We start from the raw sequence: 23,253 nt of genomic DNA on the forward strand, positions 1-23,253 counted from the left end.
CATATTCTCAGAAATATAAGTGGCCCCAAATGAGGTACATATCGGACTACATTGCTTATTTTGTGGACATTTCTTTAACTACATAATTATATCTTGAGATATTTCACTTATTGAGCTAGGCCTGGTGGCTCACGCCTGTATTCCTAGCTACTCAGGAGGCTGAGATCTGAGGATCGCAGTTCAAAGCCAGCCTGGGCACTAAACACCATGAGACTTTTATCTCCAGTTAACCACTAGAAAATGGGAAGTGGGGCTGTGGCTCAAGTGGTAGTGCGGTAGCCTTGAGATGAATAGCTAAGGGACAGCACCCAGGCCCAGAGTTCAAGTCCCAGGACCACCACCAACAACAAAAAAGATATTTCACTTCTTTGTCTCAAACACAAAACCAGCCATAAAAGCAATACATTTGCATTGCTTAAGAAACTACCCAAGTGCTTTTAAAACTCTTGCATTTCTCCTTGACTTTCTTTTTTTATTTTTTCTTTTCAGCCAAAACACTTTTCTTTATGTCCTTGATGTAGATCCGTGGCCTTTTCTGAAAAGGAGAAGAGAACAAGATATAGTTTACAAACCTAGCTGGCACAATTTCTTCAGGAGTACAATTAGACCTTGACCTTTCAGGTGTTACTATAGTCTATAACAAGTTATTGATTTCTCAATGAAAGTAAGTGGTGATAGAAACCAGAATGCAACTAAGAAATGAAGAATGCAGAAGGAAATACACTGGACAGGAATGGGTACCTAAGACCCTATTAATGTAAAAAGAAAAAAATTCTTAGAAGACCTGGGAGAGACCTGGACACATCACAGTATCCAAGAATGTCTTGAAGCTGGATTTATATCCTGACATAGCTCCTCCAGTGGTCTGTCTTGACTCATCTATTGTAAAAATGTCCTAATCTCTCCTTGACCCCAGTATAAAACTTTTACTAGGTGTATCCTGTCAGTGATTAATAAAATGATTCTGTGAACTGGGTTGTACTTGTTCATCAGGGAGAAAATTCATTTGTCTTTTCCATGACTGGAAGACAGAAGTGGGGGAGAAGTGGGGGAATCTCATGCTTCCTTCCCTCTGCTAGCCTTTCTGGAAATTGCCTTCACAGGTCTGCTCTCCTCTTACTGTTCAGTGGTAAGTTGATAAGAAAGAACTAAGTTTTACCTGGATTTTTTTTGTCCTTCATGGCAGAGGATTTTCATTTTCAGCTCAGCATAGGAGGGATCAAATAGGTAATACAGGTTCTCTGAGCTCTGCTGGTGTATACTATTCACACATCATCTTTGGGCTAATCCTGAAATCTTGCTATAATTCACTTCTTTACCCATTGAGATAGCATGTAGAGCCTATGGTTTGAGCTGCCACCTCTCACTAGAAAAAAAATACATTTTTGAACTTTAAAAGGATCTTATCTTGAGATAACTTGGTCTTACCTATGAGCCATTACTGTATCTTAGACATTTCATGATAACAATATAAATGACACTTTAGAACTTTTAAAATATTCAAACAAGCTAAAACTGTGAAAATAGAAGTTTAAAGTTCAAATGGTTTGCTTTTTCTTAATTTAAAAGTTGTTTTGTCCCATGATTTCAGTGACATCCTTGTATTCCTTCATAATGCAGTATAAAGAATTTGCTATCTCTCTGTTTATCTATAGATTTTATACCTCATTTTGAAATAAAGGTACTTATGATAGCTAACTAGATGATATAATTGTCTCATTTGAATAATTATAGTCAATATAGTTATATAATATCTACCTTTCACATTTATACAAAAATACTAAGCTCTGTGGAAACTATAGGTACACAATTGCAGCCTGAAGCTTCCTCTGGGCAAACATGAAAGACCTTATCTAAATATAACTGCATGTAAATAAATAAACCAAAATTAAATATCCATATATACATATAATATAAAAATAATTAAACAAAAATGGTGATAGATGAAGCTCAAGTTATAGAATGATTGCCTACCAAACGTAAGACCTCATGATTAAAATTCCAGTCCCACCAAAGAAATCAGGGTGCTCAGCCACCTATCAAGGCATCTCACATCTGCTCCTAGTCAACTACCCAGAGCACTGGATGTCCTCAGAACCATCTCTAGCTCTGACCTGATCCAGTGTTTCTAGTACTGCTTTTAAATCACTTATTTATTATTCATTCTATTGATAATATAATAATATCATACACTAAATGTAGCACTGAACAATATTTCATGTTGAGACACAGATGAGCAGGAATGAACACCTAAGGATTATGTTCATGGACTCTAAGTATTATGGAAAGACACACTGTGTCATAACTAAAGTCTGTTTAAGAAACAATAAATGTGATAAAGCTTTGTATTCTTTTTTTAAATCTCTAAGTACAAAGGAGTTGCCATTTAACAAAATGTTTTAAGAATACTATGCAGCTTGATCAACATTCTTACCCATCTCTTCCAACCCACCTCTTCCTAGGCTTTTCTTGGTTTTTGTAGCATAAACATTGAATTTTTGTCTACGTTATTCCTCTACTTCTTTCTCTTCGTTCTTCTACCCTTTTCCCCTTGACTCCATAAACCCATTTCCTGGATTTTGCCTTTCTAAGGGATTACACTGTTTGAATTCTCCCTTGGATCTACCATATATCAGTTAATACATTTGTATACACTTGTACACTGCCAAGTATTTTTATTTATATGTCTATAATTCTAGACTCCACATATCAGAGAAAACATGCAACCTTCACTCTTTGGGCCTGACTTACTTCACTTAATATATTTTTTTTCGTTGTGAATGGTATAATATCATTCCTTCTAATAGATGAGTAAAATTCCCTTATGTACACATACCATATATCTCCATTTGTGCACCAAGCAGCATCTAGGCTGATTCCAAACCTTGCCCATGGAGAATGCTGCTGCAGGGCTGGGAGTTTGGCCTAGTGGTAGAGTGCTTGCTTAGCATGCATAAAGACCCAGGTTAGATTCCTTGGTACATACAAAAAGTCAAAAATGGTGCCGTGACTCAAGTGGTAGAGTGCTATTCTTGAGAAAGCCCAAGGACAGTTTTCAGGCCCTGAGTTCAAGCCCCAGGACTGACAAAATCTGAGAATACTGCTGCAATGAACATGGTTATTCTGGTTGCTTTACTGTTACCAGAATAACATAAGCTTCTATAAGTGTCGAGTCGGGAAACAATTATATATCACTTACTGTAAAGCCTAAATTCTGGTATACAAATAAAATAAGACCAGGACAAAGTAGATCTATTTCAAATGGCAGGAATAGGGGGGAAGTTTAGGACATCAACCTCATCATCATAAACTGGCACCATAAAACTGAAATCCTACTTGTTCAGAAAATGTCAGACATAATAGTGCCTTGGCTTTCCTGTAAAGTTCTAGTTGTCTAGGAAACTAGCAACTAAAGCTACATGCAATGTTCTACAGATTGCACAGTCCCTAACTCTGCTGAGTTACACCAGCTTTCACAAGGGAATCCAAAGGTACTACCAGCCCCCTCACCAAACAGGGAAGTCAATAACATTGTGAGCATTCCATAATGGTCTGTCTTGAAAAGAGCACTGTGACTATAAAAGACACCAGAGATTATCACTGAGGAAGATGGATGGTTGTATTCAACCCATCGATGGGCTTTCATTGTTGTCACTTTGTTAAAAGTGCTCAATTCCTGTGAAGAACTTTTCACAGATAAAAGCCATTTTTTATCATATATATGTATATATGCATAAATATTAATTTAGTAATCTTTATTGTAATAATAACTTTAACACATTGCTTTACTCAATTCTTTTCTTAAAGATAGTACCTCAAGTTTACTGAAGAAAACTCTGTGAAGAAAAGTTAATAATATTTATTCAAATTGTACCCTTCCCCTAAACTCCAGAATTGGGATTTGAATCCCAGAATGGGCATCTCTAAACTCCCTGTTTTCAAATACTGTGAATTTGTTACTCCAGACTTATACAATTGTTGAATTCATATTCAACTAGGGACTCAGAGAGATCTTTATGAGGTCGCTTGGTGAAGGTCATGACCACAGAAAGATGGTTTGATTTCATTTATTGCTTTGGCTAAGTGTTTTCCAAGAATGATCCCAAAGAATGTGAAAGCAAATGGCAAAAAATTTTTGAACTTTATACCATGTAGCATCATTTACTTTTATTGGATTTGAGTTCTAGTGCAACAGTATTTCAGAATAAGTCTAGATATCCCTGCCTGAATATTAATATGACATTCTGTGTCTTAAAAAAATCAAGTTTAATGCTATGGTACATTTGGTTTTAGTCCTTAAAAAATAATAATGTGACATTGCTGGAAGCCATTTTAATAAGGATTCCAAACTTTGATTTCTTTTACCCTGACCAAATTATCTTGGGACTCGATGTTACTTGGAATATGTTAAATTTGGAATAATAAAGGGATAAAACAGAATATATGAATACAGAGAGAAAATGGCTATTCTTATAACATCTTAATGGTCTTAGCATCTACTTTCAATTCTCTCTGTCCTTCCTTTCTATCCCGGTCTCTGTCTTTCTATCTCTGTCTTTCTCTCTGTAACTCTATCTCTGTGTCACTGTGTCTGTCTCTGCTTGTTTCTGTCTGTCTGCCTATCTGCCTGTCTGTGTCTGTCTGTCTGTCTGTCTGTCTGTCTGTCTGTCTCTCTCTCTCTCTCTCTCTCTCTCTCTCTCTCTCTCTCTCTCTCTCTCTCTCTCTCTCTCTCTCTGTATGTGCTTGGGGGTGGTCTATAGAAATGCACACGTGTGTGTGTGTGTGTGTGTGTGTGTGTGTGTGTGTACAAAGCTTTGTTTGCTTTCCTTGACTCCTTATCTTCCAAAACATGATATTTACTATTTACTATACAGAAATAACTAAATTATTAAAGTAGATTCATATGATCAGTGAAGCTCCCAAATATAAGGCTCTGTAATAGATTCAAGGACATGTGCAATGAAAAGGACATAGCAGGCAGAGGTCTTGGGACATCAAGGATGGCCATCTTGGCTCTATTTGCCAATGTTGGATACATGCTGTCTAGCCCAGAAATAAGAGTGAAGTCTGTAAGCTTGCTCCTATAATAGGACACATTTAAGTTGTGAAAAAATGTCTTATTTCATATGCATAGCATTGCATAGGTTAAAAGAGACTCTCAGGGACACTAGTTCTCTTACACTAGGGGCTTATTTTTTTTATAAGTACATATTCCATCCTGAAGATAAGAATGTTTCCTTACAGCAAATTCCGTGAGGTTGTTTATCCGAGGTTACTGTTGACAAGGCACTCACCACATCACCTGCTTCTTTGCCTCTTCCTAAGGAGATCTCTGTGGCACAGAGTGAACAGACAGCAGATAGCATCTGCAACATTCCTCCTACATGGTACCTAGTGAAGTAAAACTATTTTTATCCCCATTTTGTTTTTGCTGTATACTTCTTTCTCAAGGACAGTGACACTCAAATGTTGCAAGACATATCTATTCAGTCCTAGTTACATGTCACTTTGGGGGAGATGTCTGTTTTTGTAGAAAATTATCAGAAGGATCTCCTTGTGAAACCATAATTCTGATAGATATCAAATATGCTGAGTTAAAGATGTCAGGAAACGTATTTCTTTACTCCTCTTCCAGTACATTGCCTGTGTTGCTCTGTTTGCCATCATTATTTTGTAGAAAAGAAAAAAGTCCATCTGCTGTCATGAAGTGGAAGCTTCAGTCTCCCCCAGATCCTCAAGTCTGCACTGCCAGGTTTTGGTTAATCAAACTGGATGGAAAAGTCTATGTGGATAGACTATTAATGGACAGAGTAGACCACATTTGCATATATCATTACATAAGCTATCCATTTTTCCTATGCATTATCATATTGTTATTTGCTTATGCTCTCTTTCCCATAGAATACTGCTGACTGATGAATGGGGACAATATACTGATTCTACATTTCTCAGCACTCCTACTGTGGTTCGTGATCCTTCTTCAGAAGAGAACAGGACAAACCAGGGCTGTTCATTCTCTGCAGGAAACCATCACTTCAGATCTCCTCTTTCCCTTCCCTCCCCCCCTAGGAAAAATTCTCCATCAATGTCCTCCTAATACCATCGATCTACAAAATGAATATTAAAAGAAAATGTGATTAAATACACATACAACTAGAAATAGGTTAGATTTTTTTTCCCCTGATTTTCTCTAAGGAAATAATTACTTCAAGACAAAAACAGATACATTACTGGCTCTCTGCCTCCATATTTCATTTTACCAGCATTTGTGAATTGTGAGTAGCTATGCAATTGTGGGGAAAAAATCTTATTGCTACCAAATATTCTTTCTGTAGTCCCTATGATCTAGGAAATGTGAATGAGCAGAGACATTAAAAAGGCAAATGTGAGTTCTAGTTCACAAAGTTGAGCTGATTGGCAGCTATCTGGAGGCACTGCTTCTAATGGATGTGCAAACTTTCCAGAGCAGAAGACCCATCAAAATCCTCCTATTTTTGATTTCTGACTTTCTGGCAATGGTTTAAACTAGATTCTCCAAAACCTCTAAATGAGAAAGACCTACAAATGTTTGGCAAAATTTAGTAAATATGCTTCTAAATGTATAACTGAACTCACTAGAAAGTAAGGATAATCCTATAGGCCAGATTCAATGTCAGACAGACACCCTAGGGAAGCTTGTGAACATAAAAAAAAAAAAAAAAAGGTATGGGTTTTTATGGCTATGCCAGCCCAGTAGACATGATTTTGAGCCTTAGCCAGAGGATGTGTGAGAGCAATGACTGCTTCAAAAGGTCAGGAACTGGGAAGCATTATGCTCCTGTTTCACGAAGACTTGAAGACACATATTAGAAAACAGAGGTTAATAAAATCTTCTTTATCATAACCTGACATTTGTTAGGGAATAAACAAACTTTTCCCAATCCTAAAGTTCAATATAGGAGACCTTTCCTAGTATAGGTTGACTAACGATAATTAGTTTTCTCCCACAGGGCTTGAGTTTGGCCTAGCGGTGGAGTGCTTGCCTAACATGCCCAAAGACCCGGGTTTGATTCCTTGGTACAACATACCAAGCATGGCTCATGTGGCAGAGCACTAGCCTTGAGGAAAGCCCAAGGACAATGCTCAGTCCCTGAGTTCAAGCCCCAGAATTTGGGAGGGTGGGGGGAAGAAAAAGACCCTCCCACAGCTGAGTCTTCCACAACAATGAATTCACAATACACAAAGGAAAACAAAACAAAACAAAAAGCCTGAGGGAACCAAGCCTAATCAAGTAAGGACAGCAGGGACAATGAGATCTCACAGTAATCCTGATAAAATCATCCAGTGCAACAAGTCTCTCTAATATATACTATATGCTATATAGAATATAGTATATTTAATATATAATATAACATAACAATATTTAATATTTGAGTAAAATATCATTATCAAATCTTGAAAGAAGAATAAAATATCAAAAATGAGAAACAGACTGATATAGTAAGAATGAATAGGAACTTTAGGGATGAACTATAATGTACATTAAATATAATCAATACATGGGGCAGAATTCAAGACAAAGACTGGATTGCAATGGTGATCAAAAGAAATTCACAAGTTGTTTCTCAAACAGAGTTAAAGATATGAGCGACATGAAGACAGGAAAAGAAAGCCTTAAACAGACAGAGTTGGAATTAAAGACCAATGAAAAGCAATGATGGACACAACATTAGAAAAGCTAAGGACTGACATGATTTTTTAAATAAAATTTACTTCATGATTATAGAGGACAGACCATTTTACTGTTGCATTCTCACGTGTTTGCAATATTTTCCAAAAACAAATCTACTCCCTCTGTGAGTTCCCCCTCTTTCCCTCTTTTGCTGACACATTTCCATAATTGATGAAAAAGAAATCAATTGTCAGTCTTACCTAGCACAGCAAATTACCAGTGGAATAAACGTATGGGGGCCTGCTTTAACCAAGTTGTGAAATAGCAGAATGAGGAAATTTCAAAGGTAATCAAAACTGGTACTATTGGATATAAAACATATGTTTCCAGTTACATAGGATGCTGAGATGAGGAAGATCACAGTTCAAGGGCAGGCCAGACAGAAATGGTTGCAAGATGCAAGACTCCATCTCAATAGAAAAGCTGCATGTGGTGATCTATCTATCTATCTATCTATCTATCTATCTATCTATCTATCTATCTACATACTTACATACATATGTGTGTCTATCCTAAGCTATGATGGAAAGTATAAGTGCAAACATATTTCCCATGAGAAACATTAAACCCTGCATAAAAAATAACACAAGCAATAAAAGAGTAACTCATAGAGTTACGAAGTCCCAAATTCAAACCCTAGTCATCAAAAAATTGATGCATTACCTGTAAAATAGACACAGAGTAGAAAATAAAAGACTTTTTATATGAGCTTGACAAACTCTTATTTGTTTTCCTTTCTGGAAAAGTGTCTTGATAAATGAATAGTGTACTTCTCAAAGTTAACATGAATATTTTTTTTAAACCTGTACTTGACAGCCCTGGGCCCTAGCACTACTCATTTGATATTCCATGCAGTCAGTGTAAGAAAAGCTTATTCCTACATGGCTGCCTTTGCTCCACAGCTAAGTGTCCTGACATTCTTGCCAAAGAACCAAGGTCATTTGGAGTCAAACAGATACAACAATGGAGATTAAAGACAACTGCTCTTCAAACCATGATTCATTTTTTTCATTCTCCTGTCAAATACAGCACCACTAAGTCAAACCCACAAGAATTGTGGGACTTACTCCCACAAGAATGTCATTTTGGTGTGTGTGTGTATTTCTACTAACAATGGTCAGTTAAATTACATAACTCACATGACACTCAGTATACAGGACCACAGAGTCTGTAGATAGTCTATTGTATTCTTTCATGTCTTCTTCCTTTCTGATAAATAAATTCAGGAACAATTTGTAATCAGAATAGAGAGCTGGAATAGAATTTTTTTTTGAATAGAATTTTTTTAACTTACATTCTCTAGAAACATTCGTGAAATCTAAGGCATTTTTTTTAAACTTTCCCCAAAGTGAAAGAAAAATAAAACATACCAAAATATACCCTAAAATGTGGAAGAGACAGAATATAAAAATTTCTCACCCTGTCTTGGCAGAAGCTGGGCTGGAATCTCTCTGGTGTAGGGAATGGGTTGTATGCAAAGGTGTTTGATCCTAGTGGCACATGCTCCATTGCTAAGCTTATGGGAAGCATTGGCAAGGAGGGCAGAGCCATCATTATCTATATCTGTACGTTCTTATCCCTCCATAGCAGGAAGTTCACCTACTGCTTTGGACACAAGCTTGCATCAAATAAAGGATATACTTCTTGTCTACATTTATTCTCAGAAAAACAAAATTTTAGGCCTAATCATGGCACTTGTAATAGAGCATGAACCATCCCTTAATTTATAACACTGTGCATGATCTCTGAACCTTGGATCTCCCACTTGTAAACCACATGTAATTTCTGATTTGTAGGGCAGCCCTGGGGTCCAAGCTTCCACTGTGTTTCGAGTTAACACCAAAGCCCACAGTGGAGCATCTGGAAACATTACATTTTCCTTGTTGATTTCCCTTCTGAACGACATTAGTCTCAAGTCCTTCTGCCCTTCACATCTGGTTAAACTGAAATATTTGCTCTTCCACAATGAGCAAAGTGTTTTTTTCTTTCTTCCAAATACATGATTTTTTTTGTTTAAAGGCTATTTTCTGCCTGATGCAAAAGTCTCATGCTTACAATTCTTGTTATTTCAAAGCCTGGGATCTGAGGATCACTGTTTGAAGTCAGCCTGGAAAGTCCATGAGACTCTTTTCCCCATTTAAATATCAAAATCTGATCTGGAAGTGGAACTATGACTCAAGTTGTAGAGTACCAGCCTTGGTTAAAAAAAAAAAAAAAGCTAAGAGACAACACCCAGGCCCTGATTTCAGGCTCACTACTAGTACACACAAACACACACAGACACAGTTTCTAATCAATTCCTATCTAACTTGAGTTCTCAACTTACCCTCTTGTAAAACTTCTATAATACCTCCCATTTATATACATTCAACATTCTTTTCATGCTCTTGTTTTAAAACTCAGTACAAAATACTGTCATTAACATTATTGCAGGTCTGCCATATCACATTTGTGAGTCTACCTTTATAATTATATTTTACAATTCTATAGAGTATTAAATGTATTTATGTTATTTCTGTAGCAATATCCCTACAGCAGAGATTTTTAGCATTAATAGCTGTACTTGTACCTTGTGAATAAAGAATAACTATGCTGTGAACATTTATTTATGAGAAATATAACTGAAAATCAATAATATCTGATAACAGGTAAAGTAACAGAACAATAATGCTGAACCACATACAGAATTCTTTAAAACACATCTAAGTTTCTCCAGTTGCCCTTCTTTCTTACCAATTTTCTTTAATTTTCCTTATATCTTGAGCAATATTGATACATGTTCAAGTAACCATGTGCAGAATAATTCCATTAAAACACACACACACACACACACACACACACACACCACCACCACCACCACCACCACTACTATCACGCAAGAAGAAATCTTATACTCAGTTTGACATTGGTCAATGGCATAAACGTATTGCATGATGGAAGCCCACACAGTATTTGAGACTGTAGAGGAAGTTTGTGTAGGTCATTTTATTGTGAGTCTATAAGAAAGAAGACTTTCATATGTCTTACTAAAGGTACACACAAACATACAAAAGCAAGAGAGCTGAAATCCTCTATGGAGATTGAAACCTTTTTATTTTTTCCATTGCTTTTGAGAGTAGCCTGAGAGCAAAGCTACATGGAGGGTTTTGTGTGCAGAATGTCTTAGAATTCGCCTTAGATTTTGAGCTGGACTCTGGCTGCACAGTAGAATAACACCAAGAATTCGCAAGCTCTGGACTATTTTGAGCATGGTATAGTCACCAATGACAAAGACCCAGGAACAGTTTGCCTGGAAATTCAGAATGAATTAGCAAATTCTTTGATTCCCTTAGTAATGGTTCTTCTACCCAGTGGACCACACCAACTCATTATCCTCAGAAGCTCACTGAAGTTACATATGCAAAGTAAGCTGGTTGCTGGATGAATTAACATTGTCCTCAAAGAGATCATACATATGTATTAACTAAGACTTTCTAAAAAGACTTTGATAATAGCAAACCACCAGGTTGAATTGTAGATGAATCCATGTAAAGAAAGAATTCAGCCTTTTTAATTTTTTTAACCATCCTTCACAAGGTACAATTAAAACCAGAGCAAAGGTAAGAAATGTCTATAGTTAATTACTTTGTCTTCATTAAAATATGCTATATTCCTCATTTAATGCACATTTTTATTTAATGATATTTCAGGATTTAGAGGACTTAAAGTACTACATGGAAAAAATGAAGTTGCAACTATTGTCTGATAAACATAAGTAATAATAAGACATGCAATCAATGCAACTAAATAAAGGTTTGAGTCTAAATTGTAGAAGAAAAATAAGGAAAATTTGCTGTGGAAATAATAGAAGATGAATTTGAGTTTCTTGATAGCAAGCTGCATATTTTTTCAAAACATCTGAACTTCAACCAAGTTCAACCAAGCACAAAGTACATGTTCATTATATGTGGCTTAGATTTTACTTTTGAACTAAACAGGTACTCATAAGAGGAAATGAAGTTGGAGAGGTATATCATGCTTAGAAGAGACATGTCAAATTTAGCTTATTATACTTCTTTTAAAAAACAAAATTTCACTAATTTTACACTATATGTATCACTACTTTCACACTTCAGTAGTATAAATAATTTGCTGTACAAGGAGTATATGCTCCATAAATACTAATATTTACTTTCTTTTTATGGTAGATTGGCATCTCCCCTAGGGTGGACTGTATTACCCACTGTGTCATAGGGGTTTTTAGTAAAAAAGTATCAAGTAGGGCCTTTTATTTCAACATTTAAATTGTCCTATATTGCTGACTCTATTGATTAACTTCTAGAACTCTCTTATGTGGGTGTTCATGAAGTATAATTTTGAATAAGAAAAGTCAAATTTGGATAAAAGATGGATTAATATCTAACAATAGGGGACTGCTAACTAAAGCATGGTCAACCCTATGAAGGGATACTGGGAAAATGATTGCGAATAATTATATAAAAATTCTCAAGTATAGGAAGTAGCACTGTGGCTCAAGTGTTAGAATGCTAGGCTTGAGCACAAAGAGGCTCAGGGACAGTGCCCAGGCCCTGAGTTTAAGCCCTACAACTGATAACAAAAATTCTCAAGTATAAACAGATAGTTGAGGAACAACATTAACCTATGGACTTATTAAAGTTTAAGAAGTAGATCTGTGTAGGGGCTGGGAGTTTGGCCTAGTGGTAGAATGCTTGCCTAGCATGCACGAAGACCAGGGTTTGATTCCTGGGTACCACATATATAGCAAGAAGCTAGAAGTGATGCTGTTGCTCACGTGGTAGAGCTCTATCCTTGACAAAAGTCCAAGGACAGTGCTCAGGCCCTGAGTTCCAACCCCACAATGGGCAAAAAACAAAAAGAAGTAGATCTGTATATATTTAAATGAAATCATAGAAAATTAATCAGAGAATTGTACATAAAATTAGTAATTATTTATTTCCCTGTGAAGAAGAGTAGAATTACAGGAGGAGTGAAAAGGAACATTTATATATATATATATATATAATTTTTTTTTGCCAATTGTGGGTCTTGAATTCAAGGCTTGAGCAATGTCCTTGGACTTTTTCTCAAGGCCAGAGCTTTACCACTTGAGCCACAGCATCATTTCCAGCTTTTTTATTGTATGTATGTGGTACCGAGGAATCGAACCCGGCTCTTCATGCATGCTAGGTAAGGACTCTACCACTAGGCCAAACTCCTGGCCCCTAATTCTTATACTTTTTTCATAGTACTTTTCTAATATTTCTATATCAAATAAAATATATTTCTAAACTAGGTTATTTAAAAGGAGAGATAATCAGTATTCAACGAAGATACTTATATAATTATGTTTATTGTGGCTTGGTTCATAATAGCCAAATTATAAGCAACCGAAGTTCCCAACAAACAACATGCGTATAAAGAAACTATGGTACATGTACAATATATGGAATACTACATGTATGGAATATTACATAACCATAAAGAAAAATGTAAATACGTTATTTGCAGGAAGATAGATGCAAAGGCAAATATCACATTTTCACTTATTTCCCTTAGTCTAGACCTAAAGAGTAGATATATCTCTATATATAGGTACATATATATGTGTGTATATATATATGTATGTACACACATATATATACATATATACATTTGTGTGTGAGGATATATATATATGTATATGCATGTAGAAAATAATTGTAGCTGTAGGTCTGATTGGGTAAGGGAAGGGAGAGAAGGAAAACAATGATGGAGTAATAATATAATAATGCATATTCTATTCTATTGTATAATATATATATAATATGTGTTAATTATATATAAATCTCACTGAAAGCTGCTATGTAATAGGGGATGGGAAGATTTAGAAAGACTAAGTGATATGTAAACAGAGCAAAGAAATCTGTTGAAATTGTTTTAAGAGGAGACATGAAAAAGGAAGTGGTATGTTTAAATTGACTATTCTGTATTACAAGGAAATGACATTGTACAACTAATTGATGACAATTATATGTGTGTGTGTGTGTGTGTGTGTGCTTTTAAATGTGCATATTTCTTAGCACCTCATAGCAATCTTTCTCTAGAAGTATAGCAGATAATCTTTTGCTTATTCTAGCCACAGCAATCACTGACTGAATGGTCATCTTCACTGGGATTAGCTCCTATTTCATTTTGATTTCACTCCACAAGAGGCCTGATACTTCCCTCTGTTTATTTCCTAAATCTTATTCCACTCCCTGCTAGATCAGAGAGAAATGTTTATCGTGTCTCCCTCCAAGCTCAAAATAGAACAACTAACCTACAGGAACTGATCTTTACTTTTAAACAACAAATGAATTCTCTCAGATCTCCTCTCCCAAGACACATTCCTTAAAACTGCGCCTCACTGAACTCTTTGTGGTGGTGGAATATTATTGAACTTCTAGACCAAATGGAGTCGCAGGAGTAAGGAAGGAGCTAGTTATCTCCATCTGAAAGCACTCATCCTTGATCTGCTCCTGAGCTTATGTTCTGATGCACAAATTTCATTTTCACTTTCTTTGGTGATGAAACAGAAAAAAAAAAGAAAGAAACTTGCTCTGACTTTGTGCCTGTTGCTGCTTCAAAGTGAGTTGACTTTGTGTGGTATCTTATACAGGATGCTGCTTTCATCAAGCAAGCTCATCTTGAAGGTCACTCAAAAATAACCCTCTGTTCAGGCAAAGAAAGAAATGTAGTCAAAATTGCTTGAATTAGTGCCTTTATTTGCCAAGTGATTTACTCAATTAATATTATATACAATATATGTCATGCATTCCATTATATAAAAATTATAAATATAATATGTGCTATATGGTAATGATAAAATTATAGTAAGTATGGTTAAGTATGTATAGGAAGTGTAGTAAGTAGCAAGTCTAATAAGTAAGTATAGTGAATATTTTGCACAAAGGATTTCAGTTCAACTAGGATTTTGTGCATTGAGAATAGTCATAATAAATCCCTGTAGAGAAAGAATTGGAGGAAGGAAGTTAGGGACCAGTGCTTAAGTTTCTTGGGTTTGAATATTGCCTCATTGGTACGTCCTCCTCTCCCTGCCTGATCATAGGCAGAGAACTCAATCTTCTCTTTCAGTAGCTATCTAAGTGAGAATTGCTGTGTTTTGTTGTCTTCTTTGGATGTACCTATGTTATAGGCTTTTGTGAGGGTGAACTAAGCTGATATACTTGAAGAGTTCTTGATACTTTGACTGTTGGCTGTCACAATTGTTAAGCACAGAAGACAACATACAAATAGAGACCCCAAACATCATCAGAATATAAATCTACTTGGACAGGCTTCTTTGAAAAGATAGTGAAGGTTGACAGATCATAGGTCAGGTAAAGGAAGTAATGCTAGCAGTGAGCCAGTAGAATGGAAAGGCCATATTGCCAACCCACAGAGAAAGAGAGTCCGCAAGAGAAATCATCACTTATCTCCATCAAGATTTATCACCTTACACATGTAACTATAACCTGTACATCACCTCGACAATAAAATTAAGTTAAAATTAGATTCATCCTATTCATGACGTAATTAATTCCTACCATTCTGAATTATCCAAGTTCAATACATACCAGATATTTTCCCCTTTATTGGTGTGTGTGTGTGTGTGTGTGTGTTAGTGATGTGGCTTGAAGTCGTGATATCGAGCCCTCATTCAGCTTTATTACTCAAGGCTTGTGCTCTACCATTTGACCTACACCTTCACTTCCAGCTTTGTGCTGGTTTGTTGGTGGGAAATAAGAGTCTCACTCAGAGTTTGTCTTCTCAGACTAACTTTGAACTCTGATCCCTAGCACTGTCTCCTAAATAGGATTATAAACTAGGATTCTAAAATAGGATTCAAATTATAATTATAAAGCTATCAGCACCTAACTTCTGTTTTCCTTTCTTATATTTTTAATTGTATTTCCCTCCTTCCCTCCCCACCCTCCACCTAGTGCTAAGAGTTACTGTCTTTTCACTGACTATATTGGTAAGGAGCAGTATTTAAAATTCAGCTTTTCTCTGAGTTTGCCATCCATTATACACCTATTGAGAACTGAGCTTTTCAAGCTGTAGTAGGTATGACCCGATAGAGCTAGGTTACCTACCAGAAGCTGAAACTTTCAAGCAATGAATTCCACGTAAAGAACATGGAAAAGACAGCAGATGAGATATTGGAGGAGTGACAGCTGCCCTGGTTTACTGTGAACTTTGATGCTCCTGCATCAACTGTGGGTGAGGTCTTGAATGGCCATGCTACATCATAAATCCTTTGCCTTTTCCCTGAATCTAAATTGCCACAGAGAATTGCTGTCTCTTACCCAAGTCTAAACAACAATGGGGACACAAAAAATAAATGAACCACGCCCAAACACTGAACTCATGGGATTTTGGAGTTCTGGACAGTAGGAACTTAAGGGTGATCATCTGGCTTATAAAGAATGGGAATTGATTTTCCCATAGACTTAAATACTAAAGTGAACCTCATAGGTTTCTTCTTCCAAAGAAGAGCAATGGACTTGGTCAGGATTGGGAAAAAGTTCTCACGTTATCTGAAAACTGGATTTTACCCCACTACTGTGAAACATGGAGTTAAATATAGAGTTACCAGAATTATCAGAGGCCAGTACAGAGAAAACTAAATGTGTATGCATATGCATACATATGCCCTTGCATATGTAGCAGAAAATAAATAGTAACAAAATGTTACAGTGCTAGAAAAAAATACAGGACCATAATAGACAGTGTAGCACCTTTGTATATACGAATTCCATTGTTGTAATAAGGCAAAAAGTCAGTATTGATTTAGCCAAAAATAGCATGAATATGTTTTAATAGTAAGTGAAAGGGAAGTATGTGTGTACAGGTGCAATAAATGATCAAAGTTCTGATATTCTACAGTGAAAAATCAATACATGATTATAATATAATCATAATTAGGAAAACAAAAGTGAAAAATGCCACCACTGAAAATTACATTATTTAATGACTTTTGCAGTGTTTTCATGTTCCTAGAGCTTTTTGAAGATACATGCCTAGTTCGTTAGTAAAATAAAAATCAATATTATATTTATTAAATACTATTCATTTTCAGAATCTAAACAGGTTTTAGGAATTGTAAAGGTCTTTCTATACTCTTGCAATCCGATTAAAACCATCCAAGAAAAAAGGAAAGGACCAAGAGTAAAGAATGGAGTGGGAGGACTAAGGATATAGATGATGGCTAAACAATAGAAACAAATAGGGCAGGGAGAGAGAAATAGAGGTATAGAAAAACAGAGGGAAAAGTATAATGATGCTACAAAAGACTACCATTGAGTAGATAACTCATGAAGAACAGAAAAACTTACTTTCTACTGTGTCTGAGAGTAGGGGTCTTCGGATGTTAAAAAAGAAGACAGTGAGGACAATGAGAGGGAGGGAAGATAGCAAGGAGCATGCAACCTGATTTTTACATTTTTAAAAATAATTTTATGGCCGGGCAAGGTGGCTCAAACCTTTTATCCTAGCTACTCTGGAGGTTGAGATCCGAGGATCAAGGTTCAAAGGCAGCCGGGGCACAAAAGGACTTGAGGGTCTTCTCTCCATTTAACACCTAGAAAATGGGAAGTGGGACTTGGCTCAAGGGTTGGTCGGTAGCCTTGAGCTGAAGAGCACAGGGACAATGCCCAGACCTAAGGTTAGGGTGGTGGCCTTGAGCTGAAGAGCTTAGGGACAGCAGCCAGGTGGAGTTCAAGCCCCATGACCCACAAAAAATAATAATTTATGTTTTTATTCTTTTATTATTATTGTTGTTTTTGTTGTCATTGTTTTGGTCAATCTGGGCCTGCACACTATCCTTGAGCTCTTCAGCTCAAGGCTAGCAATCTACCACTTTGAGGCACAGTGCCACTTCTGGTTATCTGGTGGTTAATTAGAAATGAGAATCTCAGGGACTTGTGTGCCTGGGCTGGCTTTGAACAGCAATCCTCAGATCTTAGCTTTCTGAGTAGCTAGGATTACAGGCTTGAGCCACCAGTTCCCGGCTTAATTTTATTAATTTTACCAAGGAATCAAACTAAGGGCTTCATACATGCTAGACAATCAAAAGTGACATTACCTGCCCTAAATTTATTTTACAACAAATTTACTCTTTTAATAGCATTGCATAACACAAAACCACTGATTGGAGGGCCTTCCCCTATTAAACACCCAAGATCTCAATATATAACATTTGGGGAACAGAATTGAACCATAACAAGTAGGAAGGCAGGTAGCTCTATAGCATATATATATATATATATATATATATATATATATATATATATATGTGTGTGTGTGTGTGTGTGTGTGTGTGTGTGTATAACCTCACAACATGTTAGGATATTTCAATGTTCTATGGCTTATACAAGTGAGTAAGGTTGTATACTGGATATTAGAGAACCAGGGATTAAAATCAAGATCTGCCCTTGTCCGTAACCCATATTTTCTTCAGTTTACTGTGAACCAACTAAGGATGATTAGAAATCTGTCTCAGATTGGTAATCCTACATTTCATTTTGGCTGTTATGGTTTCTAAATACAGCAAGATTGGTTATTCCTAAGACTAGACACCAACATTTATTTCCCCTGAATAAGAGCTCATGCTCTATCATTAGGAATGTAAACACTTTTTTCATTCCTCCCTAATCATCTGTTTCACTATCTTTATCATTGGATTAGCTTGCAACTCTTTTCTAAAACATGGCACAATTGAAGTTGTAAGGTAAAGGGAACTTCAAACTGATCAGGGAGGGAGTGGGCACAGAGGATGAACAATTTCCGCCAACATCATAAAGACCCTTTGAAAATCCTTGGCTATTAACTAAAGAATGAGATTAGGCTCACGTCAAACTTCAAAGCTTCTTCCTAACCACCTATTTTAAAGGGCTTTTCTCTAGAAATAAAATAGTTTCCCTTTCTCTTCATGACACAGCGAGGAATATATTTCTGTTCATTTATACTTTTCTTCTTTAGGATAAAAAAATCCTTTGAGTTTATATATGAGAGGATGGATTCTTGCTCTACCCATTCTCATCAATGATGTTTCAAGGTAATAAGCTAAAATACATGCAAACATTTTTTTTCCTATTGGTGATGAGCAGTCAATAAACAGAAAAATGCTAATCACACTAATTTCTCCACACTGGCAAAGTGATGCATAAATAATCTATTAACATCCACAGGCCAACAGGGTTAAGCTGTTAAAATATTGTCATTGATTGTTCCCCACACTAACTTTTTATTTTTCTGGTACTGTGTAACCCCTCTTTTCCAAGATAGTATAAAATTTTGTTCCCTTGAGCATGTCTGTGAAGCTCTGCTCTTAAAACATTAATTAAAAGGAGATGAAGTATTTGACTAATTGACAGAGTATTGTGTAGGGCTACAATGCTGAGTGACAAATGTCAATATGTGCTTTAGGTCTGTTGGATCAACCAGCCAATATGGAGGGCCTGATCAATCATCTTGTCACCAATCCCCACGGCATCCCAGAAGCATATCAATTTAAAAAAAAAAGGCTGTAATCACAATACATCACTCAGCTGCTATTGCCAGATCATGATAAATAGGGACCTGTTTTTCTCCATTTCTGCTGAGTATTTGATGTCTGTTTTGAAAATTTATTTCATTTTGTAGGTTGGTGTAGAACTTAGATCAAAAATGAAAAGAAAAGACCAATATATATGCTTGTGTGTGTGTGTTTTCCTGAAGCATAAATTAACATTTTGTTGAATAGGTAAAAATTATTGTAGACTTTTGGAAACTGACAGAAATAGTTAGGATAGTAACTGTATTATTCAGGACTGGTTCTTTTAATAGCTCTTTTTCTCCACATAGGCAAAGTCTGGAGTTTTTTTTGGCAAAAGTTTTTTTCTCTAAAAAGTGAAAAATGAGACAACAAATTCTTTTGAATATTTTTTTTGAAGAACACCAAGATACTTTCTCCTAGCTATATTTGCTCAAGAGTGTAGCTCTACCACTCGAGCCACAGTTCTACTTTGGGCTAGCCGGTGGTCAGTTGGAGATAAGATTTTCACAGATTTTTCTGCGCAGGCTGGCTTTGAACCTTGGTCCTCAGATTTCAACCTCCTTAGTAAGTAGAATTACAGGTTATGAGCCACTCACACTCAGTCCTTTCATATTCTTGATTTCTTAGTACAATAAAGAAATGCTAAGTAAAATTTAGAGCCATGATTTCCAGTCTTAATCTTCCCAGATTTTTTTCTCCAGCTATTCTACTCTTCAGACAATCTTCCTCTCTGCACATAGTGTTTCCCTTCATCTGAAAAGTTCTCTCACCTTTGGCTCATTCTCCTAGCTCTATAAGTTCTCAACTTGAGTTAAATATCATTTCCCCTTGCACACACCCTTGGCACTCAGTCAAAGCCGGGTTAGTGACCTTTCTCTGAGCTTCTTTTCTGATACCTTAAAGAAGTGATGGATTCCTCTATTTAAAACCAAATTCTTTAATTTTTTTATTGTAGTGGCAGATTGTTATCTGTTTCCATATTAAGGTGGTCAGCTCCTTGAAGGACCAGGAAGAATTCATACTTAACTGTACCCCTGCCAATAGTATATGATCAAATCCCAGTTAAGGCTAGATCCTGTAGTATATCAAACATGCCCAATCTCTTTGCCTTTAACTATTATCTTAGAATCAACTCCACATCCTTAACCTGGTCTATAGAATCCAGTCATATTCATCAACTTGCTGTTGAGCCAACTTCCCCATCCTACTTTTTGCTCTAGTCACAACTGACCTTCCTTATTTCCTCCTCTGTGACAAGATCCAACTTACTGTATCTATAGTTATATACAGGGCCTTGTCTATGCTGGGAATATACAATAGCACTCATGTGGCAAATTAATCATCTCTGTTTTAAATGCCATCTCTCTATAGAACTTTATCCTAGATAAGCTCCCTAATCACATTATGTCTCCAATCACAAAATGACTTCCTCAAAGGTCATGTCATTCATGTGTTGGAGTACAGATTCCTTCCTTTCTAGGCTAAGTTCAGGAGGAGAGGATATCTTTTTGTATGCATAGTTCTATCTGAGATACCTGAGGAGAAATACTTTGCAGATATATGTTTTCGATTTGGATAAATTAATATTAAATATATATGAACAAAATATCTATAGTACAAGCTAGAGTTAAGGTTATCAGCATGGCATAACAGAATTTTCAATTAAGCTTTTATAGTAAAGATTATTAAAAACATCCCTTTAAGAAAGCCATGTTCTACCTGCATTCCCTGTAGACTGAGACAGCCTACAAGCATAATGCAAAAGTGTCTTCACTCTTAACAACCAGGTACCTCAGTTCTTATATCTCAGGAAATTGTCCTGGCAAGAATCCAGAAACCTGAGGGCATCATCAAATTAAGCTGAACACATCCATATTTTTTTTTCTTCTCAATGCTTCCCCAACCCGGATAATTGCTCACACCTGTAGCTTCCTTGACAGCTGTGAGCATCAAAGCCCCTTCATCCTCAACCAGTTGAAAAAGTCAGTGCAATACCTTTACAACATCCTTCTAAATGGAGAAGTGAAATCTTGGATAGTGGTAGACCTGGTATTGCATTTAGTTTCCATACTTCATGACCTACGAATTGCTCCTCACACCTACTGCTTTGCTTTCGAGACTAAAAGATGGAATAGAAGAGAGGGTAGATGCCAGTGTGTACTCAGTCGAATGTCTGAGTGGCTTGAGAGAGCAAATGCATGTCATAACCTTATTCAACTACCTTCCAAGACTACACACCAACTTTTTCAAATTCTTATTTTGAGGAGTGCTCCAAGCCCTTGTTTAGAAAAAGAGAGAAAGGATCTTAGAAGAGGAACCACAGTAGCTGGTGTACCTAATGCAATCATGTAAAACTGATGATATTTGTGCTTTAAAAGTACGCATTTCCAGTGTCCTCATCCAATAAAATCTGTCAAATTAACAAACTTATTTTTTAGCTCTGAACAAGAATCTTGCCAAGGAATTAAAATTCATTAAGTACAAAACCAAGATGAAAACTACACCCCAGTTATTGTTGCTATTTTTTTTATCTGATACAACCCAGTGAACAAAGCTATATTGAAAGCTCCTCGAGTCATTTTCTCAACCATTGCAAAGCAACAACAAGGACCAATATCATTTGTAAACTGAATTCTCACTAAAATGATCACAGACCCAACGTAGGAAAAGAAGTAAATGGAGCCAAGAAAGTTCAAATGTTTTCACTTTCTAAGCAGGTTTCTCAAATGGATACTGAGTCAGGATGGGTTCTTGAATGTCAAAATGTCTCAAGGCTTTTCAAACAAGAACTTACAGCTAATCTACATTTTTTTTCAAAGAAGATATTGTGTAGCAAGTGGTTCTCAGGTTCTCCTTTGATTCAAGTAGGTCAAAGACAACGATGCCAGGCAGACTGGGATGGAGGTAACATTGATGCCTAGCTCTCTGTCCATAGATTCACTGCTAGCAGTAACAAGAAAAGCCCACAGTGCTGACAGCACACTGTTCATTGGTCCATCTCAGCATAGATTTACAGAATACCCAGAAGCATCAGTTTTATTCTGCTCACAACTTCCCATTCTGTCCATCAGTACAACCTTGACATTCTGTCCCCCAGCAGCAGCACCTCTTCTCTTTAGGGGCAGCACACTGGTATACTATCCAATTGCACTTTGACCTTCAGTGTTGCTTATTTATATCCTTTCTAGACAAAAAGCGGCATTGGCAAAGGCTGATCACACAAGGCCAAACATGTGCAAACCACTCTCAAGGCTACGTGCAAGGGTTACATACAGGACTCAAGGTTGTATGCATATACTAAACCAGCTGGCTAATTTTATGCATAATATTTGTAGACCATTATGTATATGAAACTGTCTTTTTAAAAATTCATAAGGTTACAAAGGAACAAGTCTTCTCAGAGATCTGGCAATATAACAAAGATAATCTGTTATTTTCTCTACAAAGGGAAAAAAGCATGTAGGTCTGATAGGATAATAAAAGAATTTTTAAATTAAATATATTTATAAAAGTTCCTTTTCTATTTTGTCACTCAGCCATCCTCTACTTATTCTGATATATTCTCACCTTTGCCTGACTAATATTTCCTCCAACGTTGGGAAAGAGCTGATCAGACCCATAAAAGCCTTGAAATGTTTTCTAGTTTGGGTTTTTGATCTATACAAAATTTGTACCATTCATCTGTGCCTATAGTTATAAGCAACTTAACCTGCTGTTAAATCATCAGTTATTTCCTTTGTTTGGCACTATGAGATCAAAATATTCAATTAATCAAACTATTTATTCTTACTCCTTAGGAGCTTATTTTACTATCTCTTAACTATGAAGAATTAGTTTCTGTTACATACTATTCACTTCTCTCCCCAATAAAATGTTTTTTTCTTTCCCTTGAGGAAAACCAAGGTATGGAGTTTATATCCCACAGATACAATTTTTTTTAATTTTCCCTTTTATCAGGTGAGAATCATTGCCACCAAAAATGATA

The 23,253-nt window shown here is 36.3% G+C and overlaps 1 long non-coding RNA gene across 1 annotated transcript in view; it reads right to left on the minus strand.

Annotated features, from left to right (window-relative positions):
• Nucleotides 1–472: 472 nt before the first annotated feature.
• The window catches only part of LOC150065495 (uncharacterized), a 63,273-nt gene continuing 40,492 nt past the window's right edge, over nt 473–23,253 (minus strand). Inside the window, exons 2-3 of the long non-coding RNA XR_016534782.1 lie at nt 1,160–1,366; nt 473–535 (exon numbers count right to left, since the gene is read on the minus strand). This is a non-coding gene — a long non-coding RNA (uncharacterized LOC150065495). The remainder of the gene's footprint in view (nt 536–1,159; nt 1,367–23,253) is intronic.

The sequence above is a fragment of the Megascapheus bottae genome, chromosome 3 (genome assembly GCF_031878675.1).
Source record: "Megascapheus bottae isolate mThoBot1 chromosome 3, mThoBot2.hap1, whole genome shotgun sequence".
NCBI classification, from domain to species: Eukaryota; Metazoa; Chordata; class Mammalia; order Rodentia; family Geomyidae; genus Megascapheus; species Megascapheus bottae.